This window comes from Oncorhynchus keta, chromosome 23 (genome assembly GCF_023373465.1).
Source record: "Oncorhynchus keta strain PuntledgeMale-10-30-2019 chromosome 23, Oket_V2, whole genome shotgun sequence".
Classification (NCBI taxonomy): Eukaryota; Metazoa; Chordata; class Actinopteri; order Salmoniformes; family Salmonidae; genus Oncorhynchus; species Oncorhynchus keta.
In genome coordinates, this window is record NC_068443.1 from 19,246,436 (window position 1) to 19,274,353 (window position 27,918).

The 27,918-nt window shown below is 41.9% G+C and overlaps 1 pseudogene; it reads right to left on the reverse strand.

Moving 5' to 3' along the window:
- Positions 1-2,372: 2,372 nt before the first annotated feature.
- Positions 2,373-27,015, reverse strand: LOC118402522 (transmembrane inner ear expressed protein-like; annotated as a pseudogene).
- Between the last annotated feature and the right edge of the window lie 903 nt (positions 27,016-27,918).

The following is a 27,918-nucleotide window of genomic DNA, read 5'->3' on the forward strand; positions in this document are numbered from 1 at the left end:
TGTTGCTAATTTGTTAGATTCGCCCTTTTCAAGATGAACTTTAAACAAATTAAGTTTCAAATGATTATCATCTGGTGAGTGGAACCGTGTTTTTTTTATTGCAGCTTGATTGCTGTTGGAACCTGTCTCTTAGAAAATAAATTGTGTGTTGAACATGGTTCCACTTAAACTTTAGATCACCGGTTAGGCTACTTTATGTGCTGAATGTGAAAAATGTTTGCAAATGGAAGTAATAATTTCACTTGGGAAATGCTTAGTCTATTGGTTGAGTTTTTGTTTTCTTATGTGATTGGGACCTACTGGCTTATTATGTCTGAGTGAATGGGCTGCTTATCTTTCAACTTCATGCTGTGTGTGACTGCTGTCTTTCTATCGACCCTATGTGTTTTACAAAAAGTCTGCTCTCCTACTTTGGTGATAGTGATGGCATTAGGCTGCCATAGGTTGTGTAAGCTGTGTGGTTGTTGTTGCTGGTAGCATTATCCGTGCGGGTGCTGTGTCTGTGAGTGGAAGCCAGTAGCATGGCTCAGCCTCAGGCCTTTTTTATTCAGTTGGGCGCATTAAGTGATGTTATGTTCCTGTTATTTTACTTGATTTTTGAGTTTGGTACAATGTGTTGGAAGATTTTCTTTTTTGTTCTAGGTAGAATCATTTGGGGTTCCATGTGGAACCCTCTGTGGAAAGGGTTCTAAGTGGGACCCAAAACGGTTATTCTTGGAACCAAAAGGGTTCTACCAGGAACCAATAAAGGTATTTCAAAGGGTTCTCCTATTGGGACAGCCAAAACAACACTTTTAGGTTCTAGAAATTAAGGTGCTATCTAAGAGTGTAGGTACAATTGCCAATGTTCCCAACTGATTTAGGTCATGCAGGTAAAGTGTGCAGTAAAACTTTTGAGAAGGAAGGGATGTCAGTATTACCACAGCCTCTTTGCTGTAGGGGCCGATTCCAATTTAGGAAATTGAATGGATTCTTAAATGGATTCTCGAATGGATTCTTCATTCTTCAGAATGGATTCTTAAAGGTTAGGCTTGGATGAATCCCGGGGTAAACAGAGAGTTGTGTGGGGTTCATGAGTCTCCACGATTATAAACCATATCTGTTAATCCTTTCCATTTATAATTGCCACTCTCTGTCTGTCTGCCTGTTTGTCGAGGTTTTGCTGCGTAAATGACTGCATATTAGATCCAGTATCCCCTTATACTGCATTATAATATACAGCTGTAGATTATGATTTCTCTCATGGATTACGCTTGTCTCTGACTGACACTTCATTATGGTACCAATCCAAATACAGTCAGTCCCCAAAAAGCATACTTTTGTTCATGTTATTGTAAAAATAATAATACCAATATTGTGGTATAGTACTGATATTGTGCAATATACATGTGTATGTGTGTATGTGTGTATAAAATGTATTTTAGACCCATATATACCTGTGTGATACGTGGCTACCAACCTTAGACCTGGATGATCTACACACAGTGTGCAGGCATGTTTTTCGACACTAAAACGTGCGATTCGACTAACAATTAAGACATTGTTGGTTCTAGGTTGAGAAAAGGCCTAAGTACCTTGTAGCTCTCCAGGACCAGGGTTGGTTATCACAGGTGTTACTGTATAAGCTTGCATAAAAGGGAAGCTATATTTATTCAAAGCCAAGTTTACAGATTGAGTCAGAGGAAGAGAGGGAAAAACAACGAATGACAAAGAATAGACATGCAACATCACTGACAGAAGCCTTAAAGATTAATCTACATTTTAATCTACACTAGGGTAGCCTAGTGGTTAGCATTCAAATCCCCGAGCTGACAAGGTTCTGCCCCTGAACAGGCAGTTAACCCACTGTTCCTAGGCCTTCATTGAAAATAAGAATTTGTTTTTAACTGACGTGCCTAGTTAAATAATGGTAAAATAAAAAATAAAAAAAAATGTGTGATCGACAAGGATGAGTTTATCAACAAACAGCAGATGAGGAAATAGTGAAAACCCATTTCAAGTACTTAACACCTACAATTGTAACTCTTCAGCCGGCAATATTCTCAACAATCTCCAAGTCATTCTTTCTGGGAAGTAATGACTAACGCTGAGTTACTCAATTAACTATTCTATTCAGCTATTCATTCCTTTTTTGTGAATTACTGAATGCTGAGCTTCATGCTCCAATATTGCCTCTAGTGGATTTCCCATTTTGTCAGAACATAAACAGGAATGTGGAGAGAGGGAAGGTGAGAAGAAACAATAAGAAGTAGGATACAGAGGGATGGATGTAATCCAGTCTCAGGCTGAGTGATGGGGACCAGAAGGAGGAGAAGGAGAGAGGAAAGTCATCCAGTCTCTGGCTGAGTGAGGGGACCAGTGAGCACCAGCTCCTATCTCACTACTGGGAGCTGGCTGCTGCTGGCGCTTCTAGTCTGGACCTGCTCAGAGACCGTCTAGAGGGATGCAGTGTGCAGGAGCGCTGGAGGGACAGGATGAAGAGGAAGAGATGGAGAAGGATGAGGGGGAGGAAGAGAGGGAGGATAGAGTGGAAGACAAGTGTGAGAATAGAGAGTAGGAAGAGGAGGACAGGGAGGATGTGGAGGAAAAGAGGGAGGCTGAAGAGAAAGAGGATAGTGAAGAGAGAGAGGAACACAAGGAAGAGAGGAGGAAAGACAGGGTTTGGAGAGGAAGGGTACAGGTCAAATGGAAGGGATAGGGTTGGAAGATGAAGGATTGCGGGAGGAAGAAGCCAAAGGGAAGGCATGAAATTTAGAACAGTTGCAAAGGAGACAGACTCTGACATAGAAGAGGAAAAAGCTTTAATGCAAAGTCAATTAAACTTTGAATATCCTGTATTCATTAATCCAGAGTGTGTTTGTATCTCCAAGACTGTATGTCTATGTTGACTCCATCTACATCTTCAGTCGGATAGGAAAGGGACAATATGGGACATTAAACTAATTCAAAACACCATTTGCATCCAGAGAGATTCAAACAGAGCTGTGAGATTTCGTGCTGCTTGTTATCCGTCGGAAATGAGAGAAAACATATCTTAGCTTCGAATGATTGGAAGTGATGACCATTAGCATAATATGATGAAATCTGAGAGAAACATCAAATTAATTAATACAAAAGCTGTCAGGGGCCCAGTCTTGTTAGTGTGCCAAGTCAAACAGCTATGATTCTTCTACAGTATAAACAGGCCTAGCAGGTGGTATTTCATTAATAGCATCCAGAACTCACACTTAATTTTCTCCTTGCTGTGGATTTATTTCACCAAGGAGAGATGAGTGTGTGACTCTTTTACCATTCGTAAAGTTATAATGTAGTTCAAGAGAGTAGGGACATTTGTCACAAGGAGAAGGGATGTGCTAAAATGTACACCGCACCTGCTTCCTAGGGACTTTGTCGTAGAGAGTAGTAGAGATGTCCTAAAATGTACACCACAAATAACTCCTTGGGACTTTTGTCATGGGCAGAAGGTATTTTCTATAATGTGCACCATAGTATTATTGAGGGGATTCTGAGAGGAGCTTTAGCCTACTTACCTCCTGGGATCTCTGTGAGCTCGTTGAGAGGAGGCACTGTCTCCAGTGTGTTGGCGTAGTCCTTCGCTGCTACTCTCTGAGCATGTCGCGCCTCAATCTCCTTCTTCGTCCTGGGGATACGGCATTTGAAGATGCAGCATAGGGTTATGACTTACAAATGAAGAAAGAGGGAGACAAAGAGAGAAAGATAAAATATAATAGTATTTCCTATGTGGAATGTTATGTGTTTCTGAAGTACATCTGAAGACGTTTTGAATTAGACACTACTCAACTGTGTCACATTACAGCTATTATATAACTGTATACGTGACACTTCATTATCCGCTGTTATCAGACTATTTTCCTTTTTGTTGATTTGGGCTCTGTCATGACATGGTAAATTATTACTGTATAGATGTCTGATGGATTATCACTAAACTAGAATGCCAATCATTGTCTTGTGAAGTGCAATTGCTGTCCTCCATCCCTTATTGAACCATGCATCATGTGGTTTGATAAACCAATCACAAACAGACGATGCCATTACCATTTGGAACCCTCCCTCATAATAACCATCATGACAATTCAGCGCATATAATATTACAGGACCATGATATTTCTTTGACCTTTATTTTAGCAGAGTCCCCTTGAGACCAACGTCTCTTTAGCCAAGTACAAACTCAACTCCACACATTGTCCCGTGTAATTGAGTACTGTTCTTTGGGTGCTGAAATCCATAGTATTTTAAAAAATATATAAATATATTTTTGTACCCCTTTTCTCCCCAATTTCACAGTATGCAATTGGTAGTTACAGTCTTGTCTCATCGCTGCAACTCCCATATGGACTCAGGAGAGGCGAAGGTCGAGAGCCATGCATCCTTCGAAACACAACCCAACCAAGCCGCACTGCTTCTTGATGCAATGCCTACTTAACCCGGAAGCTAGTCGCACCAATGTGTCAGCGTACACCTTGCGACCGTGTCAGTGTGCACTGCGCCCAGCACGCCACAGGAGTAGCTAGTACACGACGGGACAAGGACATCCCTGCCGGCTAAACCCTCCCCTAACCCGGACGACACTGGGCCAATTTTGCGTCGCTCCATGGGTCTCCCGGTTGCGGCCAGCTGCGACAGACCCGGGACTCGAACCCAGAATCTCTAGTGGCACACACCACTGTGTTACTCGGGAGGCCCGAAATCCATTGTTTTTTATACAAACTTTTATGTGATGTAGGAGCTCCAGTCTGCCCACACTAGTTGCTGCTCAACTCTGTTGATGTGAAGTACATAATAGAGTTCAGTTTTACTTGGCTAAGGGCTAAAGCCTGCATCTCACAATTAAAACAACAAATTACACATTCGCCTCTCCATGCATCATGCAATATATCTGTTCAGTATGCAAACTAGTTGGACCGTGAAGCCAAATACAGTGCCTATCATAAGTATTCAACCCCCTTGGATTTCATCACATTTTGTGTTACAAAGTGGAATTAAAGTGGATTTAATTGTAATTTTTGGACAATGATCAACACAAAATATTCTGTAATGTCAAAGTGGAGGAAAAGTTTGAACATTTCTCTTAGATTAATGAAAAATAAAACACTAATATACCTTAATTTGATGAGTATTCACCCCCCTGAGTCAATATATGTTCAAAACACCTTTGGCAGCTAATTACATCTGTGAGTCGTGCAATATTTGCCCATTATTCTTGAAAAAATTCTTCAAGCTTGATCAAGGTGTTGGGGATCATGGCTAGACAGCCATTTCCAAGTCTTTCTATAGATTTTCAAGAAGATGTAAAACTGTAACTTCAAATCAAATGAAATGCTTTGTAACAACAGGTGTAGACAAAAAGTGAAATGCTGACTTACGGGTCCTTTTCCAACAATGCAAAGTTAAAGATAAAATATATAAACTACCAGTCAAAAGTTTTTTTTGTTGTTTCATCTGTACAGACAATAGTACACAAGTATAAACACCATATGTTCCACGCATCATTCATACCGCTCAGGAAGGAGACACGTTCTGTCTCCTAGAGATGAACGTACTTTGGTGTGAAAAGTGCAAATCAATCCCAAAACAAAAGCAAAGGACCTTGTGAAGATGCTGGAGGAAACAGGTAGAAAAGTATCTATATCTACAGTAAAACGAGTTCTATATCGACATAACCTGATAGGCCGCTCAGCAAGGAAGAAGCCACTGCTCCAAAACTGCCATAAAAATGCCACACTACGGTTTGCAACTGCACATGGGGACAAAGATCGTACTTTTGGGAGAAATATCCTCTGGTCTGATGAAACAAAAATAGAACTGTTTGGCCATAATGACCATCGTTATGTTTGGAGGAAAAAGGGGTATGCTTGCAAGCTAAAGAACACCATCTCAACCATGGGAAGCTTGTGGAAGGCTACCCAAAATGATTGTCCCAAGTTAAACAATTTAAAGGCAATGCTACCAAATACTAATTGAGTGTATGTAAACTTCTGACCCACTGGGAATGTGATGAAAGAAATAAAAGCTGAAATAAATCATTCTCTCTACTGTTATTCTGACAATAAAGTGGTGATCCTAACTGACCTAAGACAGGGCATTTTTACTAGGATTAAATGTCAGGAATTGTGAGAAACTGAGTTTTAATGTATTTGGCGAAAGTGTATGTAAACTTCTGACTTCAACTGTATATATATATATATATATATATATATATATATATATATATATAGAAAAAGTGACACGAGAAATAAATACACTGAATAATGAATAAAAATAACGAGTAAAAATGGCAGGGAGTATCAGTACCGAGTCGATGTGTAGTGGTACGAGGTAATTGAGGTAGCTATGTACAGGTAGTGGTAAAGTGACTAGGCAACATGATAGATAATAGACAGAAGCAGCAACATGTGGTGAGTGTGAAAGTATGTCTGTGTGTGTTATGTGTGTGTTTGGGCATATGTGTGTGTTAGGTTGTCTATGTACGTATGTGTGAGCGTGTGGGTAGAGTCCAGTGTGTGTGCATAGTCAGTGCAGGAGAGAGAGTGAAAAAAAATGTATGTGTTGGGGTGTGTATGTGTGTGTTGGGGTGTCAGTGTAAGTATTTGTGAGTGTACCTACCCGCCCCCAGGTGGTGAGGGTAAGTAACAACATCTCCACCCCGCTGATCCTCAACACTGGGGCCCCAAAAGGGTGCATTCTCAGCCCTCTCCTGTACTCCCTGTTCACCCACGACTGCGTGGCCACGCACGCCTCCAACTCCATCATCAAGTTTGCAGATGACACCTACAGTGGTCGGCCTGATTACCAACAACGACGAGACGGCCTACAGGGAGGAGGTGAGGGCCCTCGGAGTGTGGTGTCAGGAAAATAACCTCACACTCAATGTCAACAAAACAAAGGAGATGATCGTCGACTTCAGGAAACGGCAGAGGGAGCAGCCCCCTATCCACATAGACGGGACAGTAGTGGAGAAAGTGGAAAGTTTTAAGTTCCTCGGCGTACACATCATGGACAAACTGAAATGGTCGACCCACACAGACAGCGTGGTGAGGAAGGCGCAGCAGCGCCACATTGAGTGGCTGCTGCCAACATACTGACTCAACTCGAGCCACTTTAATAATGGAAAAATTGATGTACTAAATGTATCACTAGCCACTTTAAACAATGCCACTTTATATCATGTTTACATACCCTCATCTCATATGTATATACTGTACTCTATACCGTCTACTGCATCTTGCCTATGCTTTTCGGCCATCGCTCATTCATATATTTTTACATATTGTACATATTCTTATTCATTCCTTTACACCTGTGTGTATAAGGTAGTTGTTGTGAAATTGTTAGGTTAGATTACTTGTTAGATATTACTGCATGGTCGGAACTAGAAGCACAAGCATTTTGCTACACTCGCATTAACATCTGCTAACCATGTGTATGTGACATATAAAATTTGATTTGATTTGAGTTTGTTTTGCTAGAGTCCAATGTGTGTGCTTAGAGTCAGTGTTGGAGAGTTAATGCAAAAAGGGTCAATGCAGTTCATCCGGCTAGCCATTTCATTAGCTATTTAGCAATATTGGTTAGCAGTGTTATGAATTGGGAGTAGAAGCTATGGAGGGTCCTGTTGGTTCCAGCCTTGGTGCACGACCAGCTCCTTTGTTTTGCTGACTTAGCCAAGCAGGAACATTCACTGTCTTCTTGGTAAGCAACTAGATGTGGCCAGTTGTACTAGATGTGGCCTTATGTTGTACAGTAGGTTTTGCCTGCGCTTTTCCTGCTTAAAGGTGAAGTTACTTACTCAGTGACGTGTTCTGTTGGATTTGCACCAAACATAAGGCTTTGCATTTAGGCCAAAAAGTACATTCCTTTCTGGTGTTTTTGCATCATTACTTGTTCCCTTGTTTCATGTTATAGAATATTTGTATTCTGTATAATTCTTTTCACTCCGTCATTTAGGTCATTATGGTGGAGTCACGACAATGTATTTTTATCCATCCTCAGTTTTCTCCCATCACAGCCATTGAACTCTGTATCTGTTTTAAAATCACCAATGACATCCCTGAGCAGTTTCCATCCTGTCCTACAGCTCAGTTCAGAAGGAGGACTGTATCTTTGATGTGTCTGGGTAGTTTAATTCATCATCCACAGCATCATTATTAACTTCAGGTTTCAAAGTTTCAAGTTCTAAGTTTAATTGTCACGTGCACAGGAAACAACAGCTGTAAAACAGTACAGTGAAATTCTTACCTTAAGAGCTCTTTCCGAACAATGTATTGATAGTAATAATAATATATACGGTGTCATGATGTTGGCCTGTGGGTAAGGTTTATGACCCCCCCCCCCATAAATACCTTTCTCCCTTCCCTCTCTCTTGACTAGCCTTTGTTAAACATAGAGAGTCTGGGAACATCAAACAAGTTGGGGGAAAGGAACCATTTTTCGGTAATAGAACCAGTTGAAAATATGCGTTGGTACTTAATGAATATGATGTCAGTTCGGTTCTCATCTGAGACATTATGACTGATGACAGGATGACATAAACTGTATCTGGGAAAGTCTACACATTATAATTATTAGATTCACATGGAATTGTTGTGCAATTCAAATGTTTAAATATAAAATGTATTGTGAAAAGATTCAATGTAATTTTAGCTTCCAAATGAGAGATTTGGGTTTTCATAAGGTTAGGGCTCTGCTCAATCAGTGGCCTGCCCCTGTGAAGAGACATGGGTTGTAACTATGAAACACACCCTTCTCTCCTTCCACTATATAAGCCCTTGACGAAAATGTAACCTCCTGTTCCGGATACATTAGGATGACGGTCCGATGTCAGAAGGATTCAGATAATAACTACAGAACGAAGCCAACCTCAGCGTGAGGTTTGGTTGCGAATGGTATGAACTTTGAACTCTTATTCGCTACAGAAGTGATACCTCCTAGCCGTTGAGTTAGCAGCGGCCGCTGTAAACGTGGGCTCGGAAAAGATGGACAGAGTATTCCATCTACCACACAAAGACAACACGACAACGTATCCTGTTCACCACCAGAGACACTCTTCAAAGGACAAAGGACTCTGTTGGGCATCCATCTACCACCAACCAATTGAAGCGGAGCTCAGAGTAAATATAAATATAAATAAATATTTAGAATGCATAGGATATTGGATTTGTTCCTCAGTCTTCCCGCTGTTTCACTCAAACCCAACCCACTTCCCTTTGTGTAACCAGCTGTCATATCTGCTCCGTCCGCTAGGGACGTTTTCCTTTATGACATAATTTGTATCAAGGTATGATTCATTCTGTGTATATGTAATTCTGTGTGATTTGTTAAGTATTTAGTAAATAAATAATTCAACCCAATTTTGTATTGCTGATTCAACTTGTTAGCCAGGGTTCGTGAAGAACCAAGAATTTACAACTTTCAGATGAGACTGAAATAAGGTGACAATTAATATTGACTGCTATTGATGAAGGTCTTTAAGAGTTTATTTGGAAGATAACTGCTCTATAAATATTATTTTGTGGTGCCCCGACTTTCTAGTTAATTACATTTACACGATTAACATGATTACATGATTAAATTATCAATCAGGTAATATTAATTACAGAGAAAAGATTTTATAGAATAGCATGTCATATCACTTAATCCGGCATAGCCAAAGACACGACAACTTAGTGTACAAAACATTAAGAACACCTTCCTAATATTGAGTTGCACACCCCCTTTTGCCCTCAGAACAGCTTCAATTTGTCGGGGCATGGACTCTACAAGGTGTTGAAAGTGATCCACAGGGAAGCTGGCCCATGTTGCAATTCTTCACACAAACCGGTGTGTCTGGCACCTACTACAATATATTACTACAATATTTAATTCAAAGGCACTTGAAGCTTCTGTCTTGCCCATACACGTGCGCAATGTCTCAGTTGTCTCAAGGCTTAAAAATTATTCTTTAACCTGTCTCAGATGACTCACAAATCCTCAACTGGCCTCACAAGTCCTCATTAAATAGTACCCACAAAACACCAGTCTCAACGTCAACAGTGAAGAGGCGACTCCGGGATGCTGGCCTTCTAGGCAGAGTTGCAAAGAAAAAGCCATATATCAGACTGGCCAATAAAAAGAAAAGATGAGCAAAAAACACAGACACTGGACAGCGGAACTCTGCCTAGAAGGACAGCATCCCGGAGTCGCCTCTTTACTGTTGACGTTGAGACTGGTGTTTTGCGGGTACTATTTAATGAAGCTGCCAGTTGAGGACTATTCTGGTTAGGGCCAGTTTGCGCTGTTCTGTGAAGGGAGTAGTACACAGCGTTGTACGAGATCTTCAGTTTCTTGGCAATTTCTCGCATGGAAAAGCTTTCATTTCTCAGATCAAGAATAGACTGACGAGTTTCAGCAGAAAGGTCTTTGTTTCTGGCCATTTTGAGCCTGTAATCGAACCCACAAATGCTGATGCTCCAGATATTCAACTAGTCTAAAGAAGGCCAGGGTTACTGCTTCTTTAACTTCTTATGGCTGCAGGGGCAGTATTGAGTAGCTTGGATGAAAGGTACTCAGAGGTGGCCAGAGTAAACATCCTGTTCCTCAGTCCCAGTTGCTAAAATATGCATATTATTATTAGTATTGGATAGAAAACACTCTGAGGTTTCTAAAACTGTTTAAATGATGTCTGTGAGTATAACATATCTCATATGGCAGGCAAAAACCTGAGTAGAAATCCAAACAGGAAGTGGGAAATCTGAGGTCGGTCAATTTTCAACCCAGCCCCTATTGAATACACAGTGGGATATTGTGGCTTCCACTCCTAAGGCTTCCAATAGATATCAACCGTCTTTAAAAACTTGAATGAGGCTTCTACTGTGTTGTGGAGCCGGATGGGAGCTGTTTGAGTCAGTAGTCTGGCAGAGAGCCAGGTCCTGGTCACGCGCATTTCACATGATAGCGACCTGCGTTCCATTGCTTCTCTACAGACATAGGAATTCTCCGGTTGGAACGTTATTGAAGATTTATGATAACATCCTAAAGATTGATTCTATACTTAGTTTGACAAGTTTCTTCGACCTGTAATATAACTTTCTGAAGTTTGCATCCGACGTTCGGCTGGACCTGCACGAGCGTTTGGATTTGTGTACTAAACACGCTAACAAAAGTAGCTACTTGGACAAAAATAATGGACATTATCAAACAAATCAAGCATTTATTGTGGAACTATGATTCCTGGGAGTGCATTCTGATGAAGATCATCAAAGGCAAGGGATTATTTATAATGTTATTTCTGATTTCTGTTGACTCGAACATGGCGGATATTTTTTTTTTCTTAGCGCCGTTCTCAGATTATTGCATAGTTTGGTTTTAACGTAAAGTTTTTTTGAAATCCGACACAGCTGTTGCATTAAGGAGAGGTATATCTATATTTCCATATCTAACAATTGTATTTATCAACATTATAATGAGTATTTCTGTAAAATGATGTGGCTCTCTGCAATATCACCAGATGTTTTTGGAACTAGTGAACGTAACGCGCCAATGTATACTGAGATTTCTTTATTTAAATATGAACTTTATCAAACAAAACATACATGTATTGTGTAACATGAAGTCCTATGAGTGTCATCTGATGAAGATCATCAAAGGTTAGTGATTCATTTTTATCTCTATTTGTGCTTTTTGTAACTCCTCTCTTTGGCTGGAAAAATGGCTGAATTTTTCTGTGAGTTGGTGGTGACCTAACATAATCGTTTGTGGTGCTTTCTATGTAAAGCCTATTTGAAATCGGACACTGTGGTGGGATTAACAACAATATTACATTTAAAACGGTATAACATACATGTATGTTTGAGGAATTTTAATTATGAGATATCTGTTGTTTTGAATTTGGCGCCCTGCACTTTCACTGGCTGTTTGTCATATCGATCCCGTTAACGGGATTGCAGCCCGAAGAAGTTTTAAACAGGATAACAGTTTTCAGCTGTGCTAACATAATTGCAAAAGTGTTTTCTAATGATCAATTAGCCTTTTGAAATGATAAACTTGGATTAGCTAACACAACGTGCCATTGGAACACAGGAGTGATGGTTGCTGATAATTGGCCTCTGTACGCCTATGTAGAAATTCCATAAAATATCTGACATTTCCAGCTACAATAGTCATATACAACATTAACAATGTCGACACTGTATTTCTGATCAATTTGATGTTATTTTAATGGACAAAAAATTTGCTTTTCTTTCAATAACAAGGACATTTCTAAGTGACCCCAAACTTTTGAACGGTAGTGTATATATAATACACAAGAGTGGGGCTTCCCAAGTGCCGCAGCGGTCTAAGGCACTGCATCACAGTGCTTGAGGTGTCACTACAGACCTGGGATTGATCCCAGGCTGTGTCACAACAGGCCGTGACCAGTAGTCCCACAGAGCGGCGCACAATTGGCCCAGCTTCGTCCAGGTTAGGGTAGGGTTTGGCCGAGAAGGCTTTACTTGGCTCTTCGCGCTCTAGCGACTCCTTGTGGCAGGCTGGGCGCCTGCAGGCGGACTTCTGTAATCAGTTGAGCGGTGTTTCCCTTCAACACGTTGGTGCAGTTGGCTTCTGGGTTAAGCGGGTGGGTGTTAAGAAGCGTGGTTTGGCGGGTCATGTTTCGGAGCACACATGACTCGACCTTCGCCTATCCCTAGCCCGTTGGGAAGTTGCAGCGATGAGACAAGATTGTAATTGGATCGCAGTTGGATATAACGAAATTGGGGTCAAAAAAATATATAAATGAAATAAAAAAATAACAAAAAAACAAGTGTGACAGTGAAGGTGTTTGTGTCAGAGTGGGTAGAGACCTGTGGATGGGCATAGAGCCGGTGTGGATAGTCTGTGGGAGAGGGAGAGCAGTAGCTGTTAGCCATTTAACAGTCTCATTGCCAGGGGCTAGAAGCTTTTTAGGAGTCTGTTGCTCTGAGCATTGATGCTATGGAGTATGGAGAATAGTCAATGTTTTGGGTGGCTGGAGTGTTTGGCAATTCTTTGAGCCTTTCTCAGACACTGTCTGGCATGTCCTTAGAAAATCATTCAACCCCTATCATTTAATTTTTCAATCTCCCTTTGTAATGCAACAAAATGTGAAAAGGGGTATGGATACTTATGATACCCACTGTAGCTGAGCTGTGGCATTGTGGCTTAATTGACTGACTGACTGACTGACTGACTGACTGACGGACTGACTGACTGGCTAACTGACTGACTAACTGACTGGCTGACTAACTAACTGACTGACTAACTGACTGACTGACTGATTGACTAACTGACTAACTAACTGACTGACTGACTGACTGACTTACTGACTAATTGACTGACTGGCTGACTGACTGACTTACTGACTGGCTGACTGACTGACTAAATTGCTGACTAACTAACTGACTAATTGACTGACTGACTGATTGACTAATTCACTGACTGACTGACTGACTGACTGACTGACTGACTGACTGACTGATTAACTGACTAACTGACTAACTGACTTACTGACTACTTGACTGACTGGCTAACTAACTGTCTGACTAACCGACTGACTGACTGACTGACTGACTTACTTACTGACTAACTGACTGACTGACTGACATTGAATAACTGATGGACTAACTAACTAACTGGCTGACTAACTAACTGACTGACTGACTGATTGACTAACTTACTGACTGACTAACTAACTTGCTGACTGACTAACTATCTAACTGACTGACTAACTGACTGACTAACTGACTGATTAACTGACTAACTGACTTACTGACTAATTGACTGACTGGCTAACTAACTGTCTGACTAACCGACTGACTGACTGACTTACTTACTGACTAACTGACTGACTGACTGACATTGAATAACTGATGGACTAACTAACTAACTGGCTGACTAACTAACTGACTGACTGACTGACTAACTTACTGACTGACTAACTAACTTGCTGACTGACTAACTATCTAACTGACTGACTAACTAAATGACTGACTAACTATCTAACTGACTAACTAACTAACTGGCTGACTAACTATCTAACTGACTGACTAACTAACTGCAGACTGACTGACTGATTAACTGACTAACTGACTAACTGACTAACTGACTAACTGACTGACTAACTGACTGACATTGACTAACTGATGGACTAACTGACTGACATTGACTAACTGATGGACTAACTGGCTGACTAACTAACTAACTAACTGACTAACTAACTGATGGACTAACTAATTGGCTGACTAACTAACTGACTGAATGACTAAATTATTGACTGGCTGACTGACTAACTAACTTACTTACTAACTAACTGATTGGCTAACTAATGGACTAACGAACTGGCTGACTAACTAACTAACAGATTGACTGACTAACTAACTGACTGACTGACTGATTTATACATACATTTTATTAATGTGATTTATGTAAAATAGAATTGGAAGGGAGAATTGATGTGAGATTGATAGATACTTAAGTGAATGTGTGTGAATATTCTCATCTCATAAATCATTGTGAATGAGTCTGGCACACGATTATGACAGGTTTGGAGAAATACTTACTGACTGCTAGAATAAACATAGAGAAGATGCCAATAACCTGCCATAACCGCAGTCCCCAGAACACGACTGTTTCTGAAGTGACTGGGTCTGGCTTCTTTGGGGGATCTGTCGGTAAAAGCTGAGGAAAAAGAGTCAAAATGTGCAATAGTTACTTATTGTGTAATCTAGACAGGTACTCTTCAAATCACTATGCAGTTTGAGAATCTTCATATAAATTAGTCTAATGCAAATTGGAAATATACCGCAATGGAAGCAAATATCAATCTGATTGAGAGAAAAATAGTTTTAGCTTCCTTTCAGTTTCTGAAGAGACATGGTGGAAAGAGAACTGGAGGAAATACAGAATTGGAAAAGACAACACACTGGGCACACACTGGGCACACACTGGTTGAATTTTCTATGAAATGATGTTGAACCAACATGGAATAGACATTGAATTGACGTCTGTGCCCAGTGGGAAGTTTATGTCACTATGTGTTTAGGGAGAAAACAACAGGGAAGATAGGCTTGGAATAAAACCCTCAAAAAGAAGATTTAGTAGATCATGCAGAATGTGGAACATGCCAGTCTGGTGTGACCCCTCATGACCCATTCATATTCTGAATATCTCAATCAACCTTAGGCCACTTGTGAGAGCAACCAGCACAGGCCTAAAATAAATATAATCTGCCTCACAAATTGCCTCGAAAATAGAGAACAATGGGTTGAATCCCAACCACCTTTCACAGAAATAGAAACATGACTATCTGAATAAGAAAAATTGAAGAAAAAAAAACAAGAGCATTGAACAACAAGCATCAATAGACAAAGAGCAACATTATGTTTGTCGTGTCATGCCCAATCACTTCGAACACTACAATCTGTATTAAGTCATTTTTTCCCACCAATTTGTTATATTATGTTGACTAAACGCAACTTTGCAGAAAACTCAAGCTACCGAATGCTGAGAAATACTGTAAGAACACAATGAAAACTAAATAATTGCCTCACTGAGTGAATGGCACTGATGGAGGAGAATGAATCACACATCTTGGCACAAGGAGTGAATGGAAGAAAACATTAAACACTCTTCCCCCTAATTAGAGGGATCCAAACACTGTTTGTTTGGTGGAGAGGAAAATGGCACTTTTAAACTGAACATGCTCCTTCTTTAGTGTGACAACAATCTTAAGATATTGTTTTTGAGATATTGATCTGATATGATTGGAAGCATGTTTTTTTGCTGACTAAAAAGAGTCTCTAAAGTGTTGAAGGTTAAAGTGTTAGTCTGAGTATTCACATTTCAACACTTGTTTTTATTTCAGATAGGTCTTGAGAAAATGGGGAAATTCAGCGCTAGCAGACAGACATGAATCAAGAAGGATAAGCCAACTCCTCTTAGATCTGACTCAAAGTTACTAGTCCATTTCTTTGACATCACAATTAGACTACAGAGGTTATGCTGTTTTATTAATACAGTCATCATTATGATTAATTCAAAGCCCTGGTGAGGAGCTTTAAATTATCTATAGTGTGTGAAATGTTTGGTAAAAGGATAGTTAACCCAAACTACAAAATTACATGTTGGTTTAGTTTATACCCTGTAACCAGTCTAACAAACAAACAGTGCCCGAGAAATAAAACCAAAGCATGAATTCCTGTCACAACATGTTCATAGACTGCTTACAAGCAAACACATGTGTATTGTGTGAACTTTTGTGAATTTGTGTGAACTATCCCTTTATGTGAATAGAGGCTATGAAAAGAACAGTATGCTGTGATTGCAGTTTAATCAGGAAGGTGTTGGAAAATGTATAAATAAAATAAAATAAAATGTATTTGTCACATACACATGGTTAGCAGATGTTAATGCGAGTGTAGCGAAATGCTTGTGCTTCTAGTTCCGTGCTAGTATACCGTGCTGCATGGTGTTCTGCAGGCAATGCAGGCATCACACTTACCCTACGACATATACAAGCACGCACACACTCACACTATGGGTCTCATTCCTCTTCCACACCACAGTCAGTGAGGTTTTCTTCCTGGTGCTCCAGTATTGACATGCTTGGTTTAATTGAACAACAAGTGATGGGTTACATCCCATTATGTACAGTGCTACTGGAAAGTATGAAGACTTTTTCAACATTTTGTTACATTACAACCTTATTCTGAAATTGATTAAAGAGTTGTTTTACTCATCAATCTACACACAATAGCCCATAATAACAAAGCAAAAACAGGTTTTTAGAAATTTGTGCAAAAAGAAAAATAATAATACAAATATTCAGTACTTTGTTGAAGCACCTTTGGCAGCGATTACAGCTTTGAGTCTTCTTGGGTATGATGCTACAGCTTGGCACACCTGTATTTGGGGAATTTCTCTAAATTCTTCTCTGCAGATCCTCTCAAGCTCTGTCAGGTTGGATGGGGAGCTTCGCTGCACGGATATTTTCAGGTCTCTCCAGAGATGCTCGATCGGATTCAAGTCCGGGCTCCAGCTGGACCACTCAAGAATATTCAGAGACTTGTACCGAAGACACTCCTGCGTTGTCTTGGCTGTGTGCTTAGGGTTGTTGTCCTGTTGGAAGGTGAACCTTCGCCCCAGTTTGAGGTCCTGAGAGCTCTGGAGCAGGTTTTCATCAAGGATCTCTCTGTACTTTGGCCTGCTCATCTTTCTCTTGATCCTAACTCATCTCCCAGTACCTTCTGCTGAAAGACATCCCCACATCATGATGCTGCAATTGGCATACTTAACTGTAGAGATTGTGCCAGATTTCCTCCAGACGTCAGACTAGAGAATCTTATTTCTCATGGCTTCTGTAAGGGAACTCTACCATAAAGACCTGATTGCTGCAGTGCTGCAGAGATGGTTGTCCTTATGGAAGATTCTCCCATCTCCACAGAGGAACTCTGAAGCTTTATCAGAGTGACCATCGGGTTCTTGGTCACCTCCCTGACCAAGGCCCTTCTCCCCCGATTGCTCAGTTTTTGCCTGGTGGCCAGCTCTGGGAAGAGTCTTGTGGTTCCAAACTTATCCATTTAAGAATAATGGATGCCACTGTGTTCTTGGGGACCTTCAATGCTGCAGAAATGTTTTGGTACCCTTCTCCAGATCTGTGCCTCGACACAATCCTGTCTCTGAGCTTTACGGACAATTCCTTCGACCTAATGGCTTGGTTTTTGCTCTGACATGCACTGTCAACTGTGGGACCTTATATATACAGATGTGTGCCTTTCCAAATCATGTTCAATAAATTGAATTTACCACAGGTGGACTCCAATCAAGTTGTAGAAACATCTCAAGGATGATCAATGGAAACAGGATGCACCCGAGCTCAGTTTCAAGTCTCATTACAAAGGGTCTGAATACTTTTTTTTGTAAATAAGATACTTTTTTTATACATTTGCAAAAATGATTTTGCTTTGTCATTATTGGGTATTGTTTCTAGATTGATGAGGAAAATGTTTAATTTAATCAATTTTAAAATAACAGTGTAATGTAGCAAAATGTGGAAAAGGGGAAGGGGTCTGAAGACTTTCCGAATGCACTATATATAAAACCCTGGATTGCTGATGCTATGTATTGGCTATTGAGAGGCTTTGAAGCCACCAGTCGGCCATATTGGCACTCCCCAGTAGAAGCAGTCCTCCATAGGAATTAATGGAATTCTACAGTATTTACATGTTTTAAATGTTGTTGTTGTTGTTGTAGTGGGGGCAGTAACGTTAGTCATCAAAAAGAATATACGTACTTCAAGGGAAAAAAAATATTTGTGCATTTTTTAAATGTTTGTCTCACATAATGCAATTTAAAAGTATGCATTCAGGTGTCTGTAATGGAATAAATGTGGCAAAAATGCAGACATTAAAAAATGCATTTCTATTTTTTCCAAAATATTTTTTTACAATGGTGGGGGAGTGCCAAGATCGAGGCACGGTGGTTTCAACACAAATCCCCCTATCAGTCAACTAGTGTGTATACAAATCATTGGTTTAATCTAGCCCCATAGTTAATGTCTACTGATTAATACATGATGGGTCAGGACATGAACACTTATTAGGTTTTCTGCCGTTGTAAATAATCTAATCTCACACTGTAATGGGAAGATGGTTTATGAAACAATACATCTGGGAAAAAACCAAAACACTTACTTCAGATGACTGTCAAGCAAATGGGACTTTCATGTGAAAAATTACATTGTTTTTTAAAATTCAGAGTGCAATATTAGAAACAGTCATAAGAGCACCGCCTCCCAGCTGCCCACTGCACAGAGGCTAGGAAGCACTGTCACCACCGATAAATCCACAATAATCGAGAATTGTTTCTCTACGGCTGGCCATGCTTTCTTCCTGGCTACCCCAATCCCGGCCAACAGCTCCGCCAACAGCTCCGCACACCCCACAGCTACTTGCCCAATCCTCCCCAGCTTCTCCTTCACCCAAATCCAGTTCTGAAAGAGCTGCAAAACCTGGACCCGTACAAATCAGCTGGTCTAGACAATCTGGACCCTCTCTTTCTAAAATTATCCGCCGCCATTGTTGCAACCCCTATTACCAGTCTGTTCAACCTCTCTTTTGTATCGTCCGAGATCCCTAAAGAGAGGAAAGCTGCCGCGGTCATCCCCCTCTTTAAAGGGGGTGACACTGTAGACCCAAACTGTTATAGACTAATATCCATCCTGCCCTGCCTTTCTAAAATCTTTGAAAGCCAAGTTAACAAACAGATCACTGATCATTTCGAATCCCACCGTACCGCTTCACAATCTGGTTTCCAAGCTGGTCACGGGTGCACCTCAGCCACGTTCATGGTCCTAAACGATATCATAACAGCCATCGATAAAAGACAGTACGATGCAGCCGTCTTTATCTACCTGGCCAAGGCTTTCGACTCTGTCAAGCACTGTAATCTTATCGGCAGACTCAACAGCCTTGGTTTCTCAAATGACTGTCTCGCCTGGTTCACCAACCACTTCTCAGATAGAGTTCAGTGTGTCAAATTGGAGGGCCTGTTGTCCGGACCTCTGGCAGTCTCTATGGAGGTACCACAGGGTTCAATTCTCAGGCTGACTCTTTTCTCTGTATATATCAATGATGTTGCTCTTACTGCGGGAGATTCCCTCATCCACCTCGACGCAAATGACACCATTCTGTATACTTCTGGCCCTTCCTTGGACACTGTGTTAACAAAACTCCAAACCAGCTTCAATGCCATACAACACTCATTCCGTGGCCTCCAACTGCTCTTAAATGCTAGTAAAACTAAATGCATGCTTTTCAACCGATCACTGCCCACACCTGCCTGCCCGACCAGCATCACTACTCTGGACGGTTCTGACTTAGAATATGTGGACAACTACAAATACCTAGGTGACTGGCTAGACTGTAAACACTCCTTCCAGACTCATATTAATCATCTCCAGTCTAAAATTAAATCTAGAATCCGCTTCCTATTTCGAAACAAAACTTCCTTCACTCACGCTGCCAAACATACTCTCGTAAAACGGACTATCCTACCGATCCTCGACTTTGGCGATGTCATTTACAAAATAGCCTCCAACCCTCTACTCAACAAGCTGTATGCAGTCTATCACAGTGCTACCGTTTTGTCACCAAAGCCCCATATACTACCCACCACTGCGACCTGTATGCTCTCGTTGGCTGGCCCTCACTACATATTTGCCGCCAGACCCACTGGCTCCAGGTCATCTATAAGTCTTTGCAAGGTAAAGATCCGCCTTATCTCAGCTCACTGGTCACCATAACATCACCTACCTGTAGCACACGCTCCAGCAGGTATATCACACCGGTCATCCCCAAAGCCAACACCTCCTTTGGCCGCATTTCCTTCCAGTTCTCTGCTGCCAATGACTGTAACGAATTGCGAACATCGCTGAAGTTGGAGACTTATATCTCCCTCATTAACTTTAAGCATAAGCTATCTGAGCAGCTTACCATCCCAATGTTGTTTTTATTAACTTTTTTTGCTCTTTTGCACACCAGTATTTCTACTTGCACATCATCATCTGCACATTTGTCACTCCGGTGTTAATTTGCTCAATTGTAACTGGTGGCAAGGAAGTCAGACGCAGGAGAGGAGGATTGGGTAATAACCGGCGCAGTTTAATTGTCAAAACCAACGGCATCCAGAATAACAAAATATGGGTACAAAATCCTTTGCGCACCAGTCACAAAGTGCACAAGTACTTACAACAAACAATTTCACACACAGACATGGAGGGAACTGAGGGTTAAATACACAACAAGTAATGTGAACCAGATGCGAACCAAGTGTGTGGGAAAACAAGACCAAACAAATGGAAAATGAATGGTGGATCGGCGATGGCTAGAAGACAGGTGACGTCGACCTCCGAACGAACAAGGAGAGGAACCGACTTCGGCGGAAGTCGTGACACACACTGTATATAGACTTTTTTCTATTGTGTTATTGACTGTACGTTTGTTTATTCCATGTGTAACTCTGTGTTGTTGTTTTTGTCGCACTGCTTTGCTTTATCTTGGCCAGGTTGCAGTTGCAAATGAGAACTTGTTCTCAACTGGCCTACTTGGTTAAATAAAGGTGAAATTAAAAAACAGAATGAACGGAACAGAATGAATGGACTGGTCTCAAACACATCAAACATCTGGTTTCCATGGGCTTGATACCATTCAATTAATTCACTCCATTCCATTAATTATTATGAGTCATCCTCCCCTCACCAGCCTCCTTTGGGTGAAATGTAATGTAACAGTCAATAAACAGGATGGGAACAATGTACAACTATGACATTATCAAAACATAGATTACTGTACATCTTGAAGCCATTGTTATTTATGTAGATGTGTTGTTTAGTCATTGGTGGATTGACCAACAAATAACATCATATGACGGAAATGACTTTGGGCCAAACTCTTCTAGACAGCATACATGCTGAAAGACCATTGCCTTGGGGTACTGTATATTTCATAAGTGAATTGTAATTCTTTGAAATGTTATATTGTAATTTTTCTCAGTATTATTGCCATGTTGTCTCTCATCTCAGTGTGACAGACAGGGAGGGGTGTGTTTGAAATGGCACCCTATTCCCCATAATACAGTGCACCTTTGACCAAAGCCCATCTATTCCCTACGTAGTGTATGACTTTTGACCAGGGCCCTAGGGCTTTGTACAGGGAATAGGGTTCCATTTCACACTCAGCCAGGGTCTTACAGGGCTGAGTGTTTGGCCTCAGTTGGGAGCTGCGTGTTAGAGCTGATTGGCTTTGGTGAGTCAGCATGTTAACGAGATGTCATGGGCCTAACCTTGTCTGACTTCCCAGCCAATCTCCAAATGTCAGCAGTGTACCGTATGAGTATGTGTTCTATCTGCCAAGGCCATCAACCTGTTGCCAAAACCAAAACTAATAATGGATTTTTGATTAAAATTGTTTGTAGCCTGACATGACTTTACTCCAGAGTGTAATGCCACTTTAGGGGGGGGAAACAGATTGTAACTCTGCTGCCCTTAATTCAAAGTAGTGAATTCATAGTATTTCAACATGATTATGTAATGCTAAAATGTATTTCTCGCTCTCCTATTTGATGTGGTGGGATTAGTAGATGAGCCAGATAACTTTGGTAAACATATTGAGACAACTCAGATCCAGTGGGAGAGTTGACTGGCTGCAGCTTGCAGTTGCTATGGTTGTCAAATTTTCGATGTCAAACCTGATTCAGGAAAGGCTTAGTTGAGATAATTCTGACTTTATGCCATAAAATGAGCACACTCTTAGCATATTTTTTTCTAAGTAGAACCATACAGAGTTCTTTGGTTTGTCCCCATTGGGGAACCCTTTTTGGTGCTGGGTAGAACCCTTTGCAGAGGGTTCTATCTAGAACCCTCTATGTAGGGTTCTTCAAAGAATCCCCAGTATCCTCTATGAAAGGTTCTACCAAGAACCCTTTTATCTTACATTTACATTTACATTTAAGTCATTTAGCAGACGCTCTTATCCAGAGCGACTTACAAATTGGTGCATTCACCTTATGACATCCAGTGGAACAGCCACTTTACAATAGTGCATCTAAATCTTTTAAGGGGGGTGAGAAGGATTACTTTATCCTATCCTAGGTATTCCTTAAAGAGGTGGGGTTTCAGGTGTCTCCGGAAGGTGGTGATTGACTCCGCTGTCCTGGCGTCGTGAGGGAGTGTGTTCCACCATTGGGGAGCCAGAGCAGCGAACAGTTTTGACTGGGCTGAGCGGGAACTGTACTTCCTCAGTGGTAGGGAGGCGAGCAGGCCAGAGGTGGATGAACGCAGTGCCCTTGTTTGGGTGTAGGGCCTGATCAGAGCCTGGAGGAGTGTACTTAGGAGTGTTCTTCCTAGAACCCTCTGTGAACAGTTCCACTAGCCTTATTAGCCTTAAAAATGTAATTATTTATAACAATATATTACAAACTGTACATCATAAGGCCTTTCTTTGAAGGCCTAGTTATAACCTAACACAGTGGTGTTAGGAATCTCCTGGTTTACAGGCCACATCAGGCAAGTCACATTATACTGTCTTATCAAGTGATGTGTAATTCCTATTGGAATCCAGCCAGAGTTAGAATATCCAACAAGTGGAAATGTTAATCACCCGCAAACTGCATTCAGAATAGGAAAGGTTGAAAAGGTTGAATAGTGAGACTCCCTCAATCATCTAAACTGGAACAACCATTTACATTTACATTTACATTTAAGTCATTTAGCAGACGCTCTTATCCAGAGCGACTTACAAATTGGAGTAACTGGTGCAATAAATCCAATTGCTAACAGATGAAATTATACAATTCATCAATCAACCAATCAATGTACTGTACATGCAAAAACACAGATATTACAGTTAAACAAACAATTCTGAAAATCTCCCTGCAATAGAGCATGCTGGGAAACATTATATATGGTTCTATGTATAACCCTTCATGCCTTCTAAATCATTCTTCTTCTCTTCTAAAGAATCAAATAACTCTTTCTTACAAAAATAGTTATTATGATGTTAAGGTAGAATCCTTTGCCTTACAAAACCCCATGTCTTCCAAAAAACGGTTCATCTGATCAAAACGGTTCTTGGTAGAATAATCCTATCCCTCTGCAAAGAACCCTTTTGGAATATTCAAACTGAAACGGATGTCATTCTTCAAGAGAGTATACATCACATGAGTATTGTAATTCAAATGATTTGGGAGAGGTGTCATGTGCATGCTGGTTATCTTTCTTTGTTATTATCTAAATTATTATAATTTCTCTAAGATTTCCCATTATTTAGATCCCTCTCGGAACATAATGAAATCTACCCCCTAAGTCAATGAAAATACATTGAGTATACAAAACATTAAGAACAAAACTAATTGGATTTGAAAAAAGTTAACGTAAGGGAATTTAGTCTTTTTTTCACCCAAATGTTTAAATCCAATGACATGGTGACATTTTGTGTTGGTTTCACGTTAGTTGACAACTTAACCAAATGTAAATCAAAACTAGATGCTGAAATGACATCTTGTGCACAATGGAATATGATCGACCTTGTTCACCAAATTCCAATTTCATTACAATCAATAACATATATATGTTTTAAATGGCTCATTATTTATTAATGAATCAGTATTTCCTACTGGATCTGTCACCTATTCTCTATTAAACTCTCTACCAAAATCTTCTGAAATCAACATTTCAATATCAGAGACTGATAAGTACAAATACATGGAGCAACCACCTTGGGAAAACTCTGGATCTATTGAAGCAAAGTCAGGGAACTACATGAATATTAAAGCTACTCTTCCTCATCGGAGGATTTCATCACTAACGCCCACAAACTACAAATGCTGCTGGCGCTGCTGGTGCAGCATATCAACACAGAAATTGTCCACATGATCAACAGTCTGGGTTTGCATCAGCAATAACAGTGCATGTGCTGTCACTATATCAAGACGGACATTTCTAGAACTTTCATGTTTATTCTCTGATCTAGCATGGAATTGTGTTGCTTGTTTTGTACAACACCCTGTATGTGGTATAACATGGTGTCACGGTTGTCGTAAGGAGGAGACCAAGGCGCAGCGTGGTAAGCGTACATACTTATTTAATCAAAGAACCAATACTGAACAAACTATTCAAAACAACAAAACGAACCGTGAAGCTAATATGAGAAGTGCAGAATAGACAACTAAACATAGAATAACAACCCCTAGACATACAAAAACCCCTAGACAATACAAAAACAAAACAAACCACCCTCGTCACACCCTGACCTAACCAAAATAATAAAGAAAACAAAGATAACTAAGGTCAGGGCGTGACAGTATCCCCCCCACCCCCCACCCCCCCAAAGGTGCGGACTCCCGGCCGCAAACCTAAACCTATATGGGAGGGTCTGGATGGTCATCTAACCTCGGTGGTGGCTCTGGTTCTGGACTCCGCCCCCCTTCTTTTCACTGAGTACGCTCTTGAAGCATTGACCCGTGGATCATCGCCGGAGGCTCTGGACTGCGGATCCTTGCCGTAGGCCCCGGGCTGGGGACCCTCACTGCATGGATCGTCGCCGGATGTTTTGGACTGGGGACTGTCGCTGGAGACCCGGGCTGGGGACCGTCGCTGGAGGATCCGGACTGTGGCCTGTCGCCGAACGCTCTGGACTGGATACTGTCGCCGGATGCTCTGGACTGCCGAGGCGCACTGTTGGCCTGGTGCGTGGTGCCGGCACTGGTGGTACCGGGCTGGTGGCACGCACCTCAGGGCGAGTGCGAGGAGCAGGAACAGGGCGTATTGGACCCTGGAGGCGCACTGATGGCCTGGTGCGTAGTGCCGGCACTGGGCTGGTGACACGCACCTCAGGGCGAGTGCAGGGAGCAGGCTCAGGACGTACTGGACTGTGGAGGCGCACTGGAGGTCTGGAGTGTAGTGCTGACACAACCCGTCCTGGCTGGATGTCTATTCTCACCCTGCAAATGCAGGGCGCTGGCACAGGACGCACTGGGCTGTGCAGACTCACCGGAGACACAGTACGCAGAGCCGGCGCAGGATATCCTGGTCCAAGGAGGTACACTGGAGATCAGGAGCGCTGAGCCGGCACCCTCCTTCCTGGCTGGATGCCCATTCTAGCCAGGCCATTGCGAGGAGCTGGAATAGAGCGCACCGGGCTAGAATAGCGTACTGGAGCATTCCACCGCATAACACGGTGCCTGACCTGTAACACGCTCCCCACAGTAAGCATAAGGAGTTGGCTCAGGTCTCCGAACTGACTCATGCAATCTCCTCGTTTGACCCCCCCCCAAAACAAATCTTGGGGCTGCCTCTCGGGCTTCCGTGCTAGCCGTGTACCCTCATATCGTCGCCATTCCTCCTGTGCTATCTCCACCTGCTTCCATGGCAGTGTCTTTGTCCCTTGCCATTACCTCCTCCCAGGTACAGGATGTCCTCCACTCCTCTTTCTCCTGGGTCCAAGATGTCCACTTTTTTGGTGGGCTGTTCTGCCGCGGTCGTCGTAAGGAGGAGACCAAGGCGCAGCGTGGTAAGCATACATACTCATTTAATGAAAGAACGAATACTGAACAAACTATACAAAACAACCAAACGAACCGTCAAGCTAATATGAGAAGTGCAGAACAGGCAACTAAACATAGAATAACAATCCACAAAATACCCAAGGAATATGGCTACCTAAATATGGTCCCCAATCAGAGACAACGATAAACAGCTGCCTCTGATTGAGAATCAATCTAGGCAACCATAGACATATAAACCCCATGACATACAAAAACCCTAGACATACAAAAACCTCTAGACAAATCAAAAACTAAACAAACCACCCTCGTCACACCCTGACCTAACCAAAATAAAATAAAAAAACAAAGATAACTAAGGTCAGGGCGTGACACATGGAGTCTCATATTTCAAAACAATGCATTATTATTATCTATTATCTATTATTATCTATATTCTGCCATGGTGCTCTCAACTGCCTGCCACAGTATTTCATTTTTGATTCCGCCACTTACGGCATCACTCCCAGCTTTAGAAAATACAAATGGCGGCAAATGACTATCACTACGTCTGTGCATGCTGCAACGGCCCGTATTCGCCATGCTACTCTACGAAGAATGCCACCACAAAGTATACCATTACGACACATGTAGATGGACTATTGTCTAAGGGGCCGCCCAACACTATAGCTCTACAGCGAACAGGCCCCATTCATTAATCACATGAAAACAAGCAACCAGCCTATAAACAGGGGAGGGAGCGAGTGTGACAGACACCCACACCTCCGTAAGCAGTAACCTGAGCCTCAACCAGTGGACAAAGACATGTATGAACAAACACTTTCTTACCTCTGGGTCTGGGACCTGGGAGAATACAGTGGAGATGCAGAAGGAGAGCAGCGCTGCCTCCAAGCCCAGCATCACTGGCTGGAGAGGAGGACAGGAAGAAGGCCGTTCCCCGGCTGCCATTATTTTCCACTTTCCTTTCTCCCTGAAGGCTACAGCTCCTTGCCCCCTCTCTCCTCTCCTCTCTTCTGCCTGCCTGGCTGGGTGGCTGGGCTGTGTGGTTGCGCTGCAGGCTACCCTGGACAGGACCACAATGGCCCTGGATGAATGATGGTCAGAGAGGGGTGCTGAAGAGGAAAGAGGGTGTCCTCTCTCCTCTCATCTGGTGTACTGCCTCTGCCTCTCCTCCCCTGTTCTCTCCTGTTCACCACTATAGCACATCACACTGTCTTCCTGTAGACAGCTCCATGAGCCACTAGCCAGCCCCTTCAGGTAGGGTCATTAATTAATGAATAGGAACGGTGTAGTTTACAGCCCATTCTGCCAGGAACGAGAGGTAGGGAAGTTATAACACTGCTCTGTCTGGGAGACGAAAGGTTAAGGAGGTTATAACACTGTTCTGTCTGGGGGACGGGAGGTAGGTTGGTTATAATACTGCTCTATCTGGGGGACGGAAGTTAGGTAGGTTATAACACTGCTCTGTCTGGGGGACGGGAGGTAGGTAGGTTATAATACTGCTCTATCTGGGGGACGGGAGGTAGGTAGGTTATAATACTGCTCTATCTGGGGGACGGAAGTTAGGGAGGTTATAACACTGCTCTGTCTGGGGGACGGGAGGTAGGTAGGTTATAATACTGCTCTATCTGGGGGACGGGAGGTAGGTAGGTTATAATACTGCTCTATCTGGGGGACGGAAGTTAGGGAGGTTATAACACTGCTCTGTCTGGGGGACGGGAGGTAGGTAGGTTATAATACTGCTCTATCTGGGGGACGGGAGGTAGGTAGGTTATAATACTGCTCTATCTGGGGGACGGGAGGTAGGTAGGTTATAATACTGCTCTATCTGGGGGACGGGAGTTAGGGAGG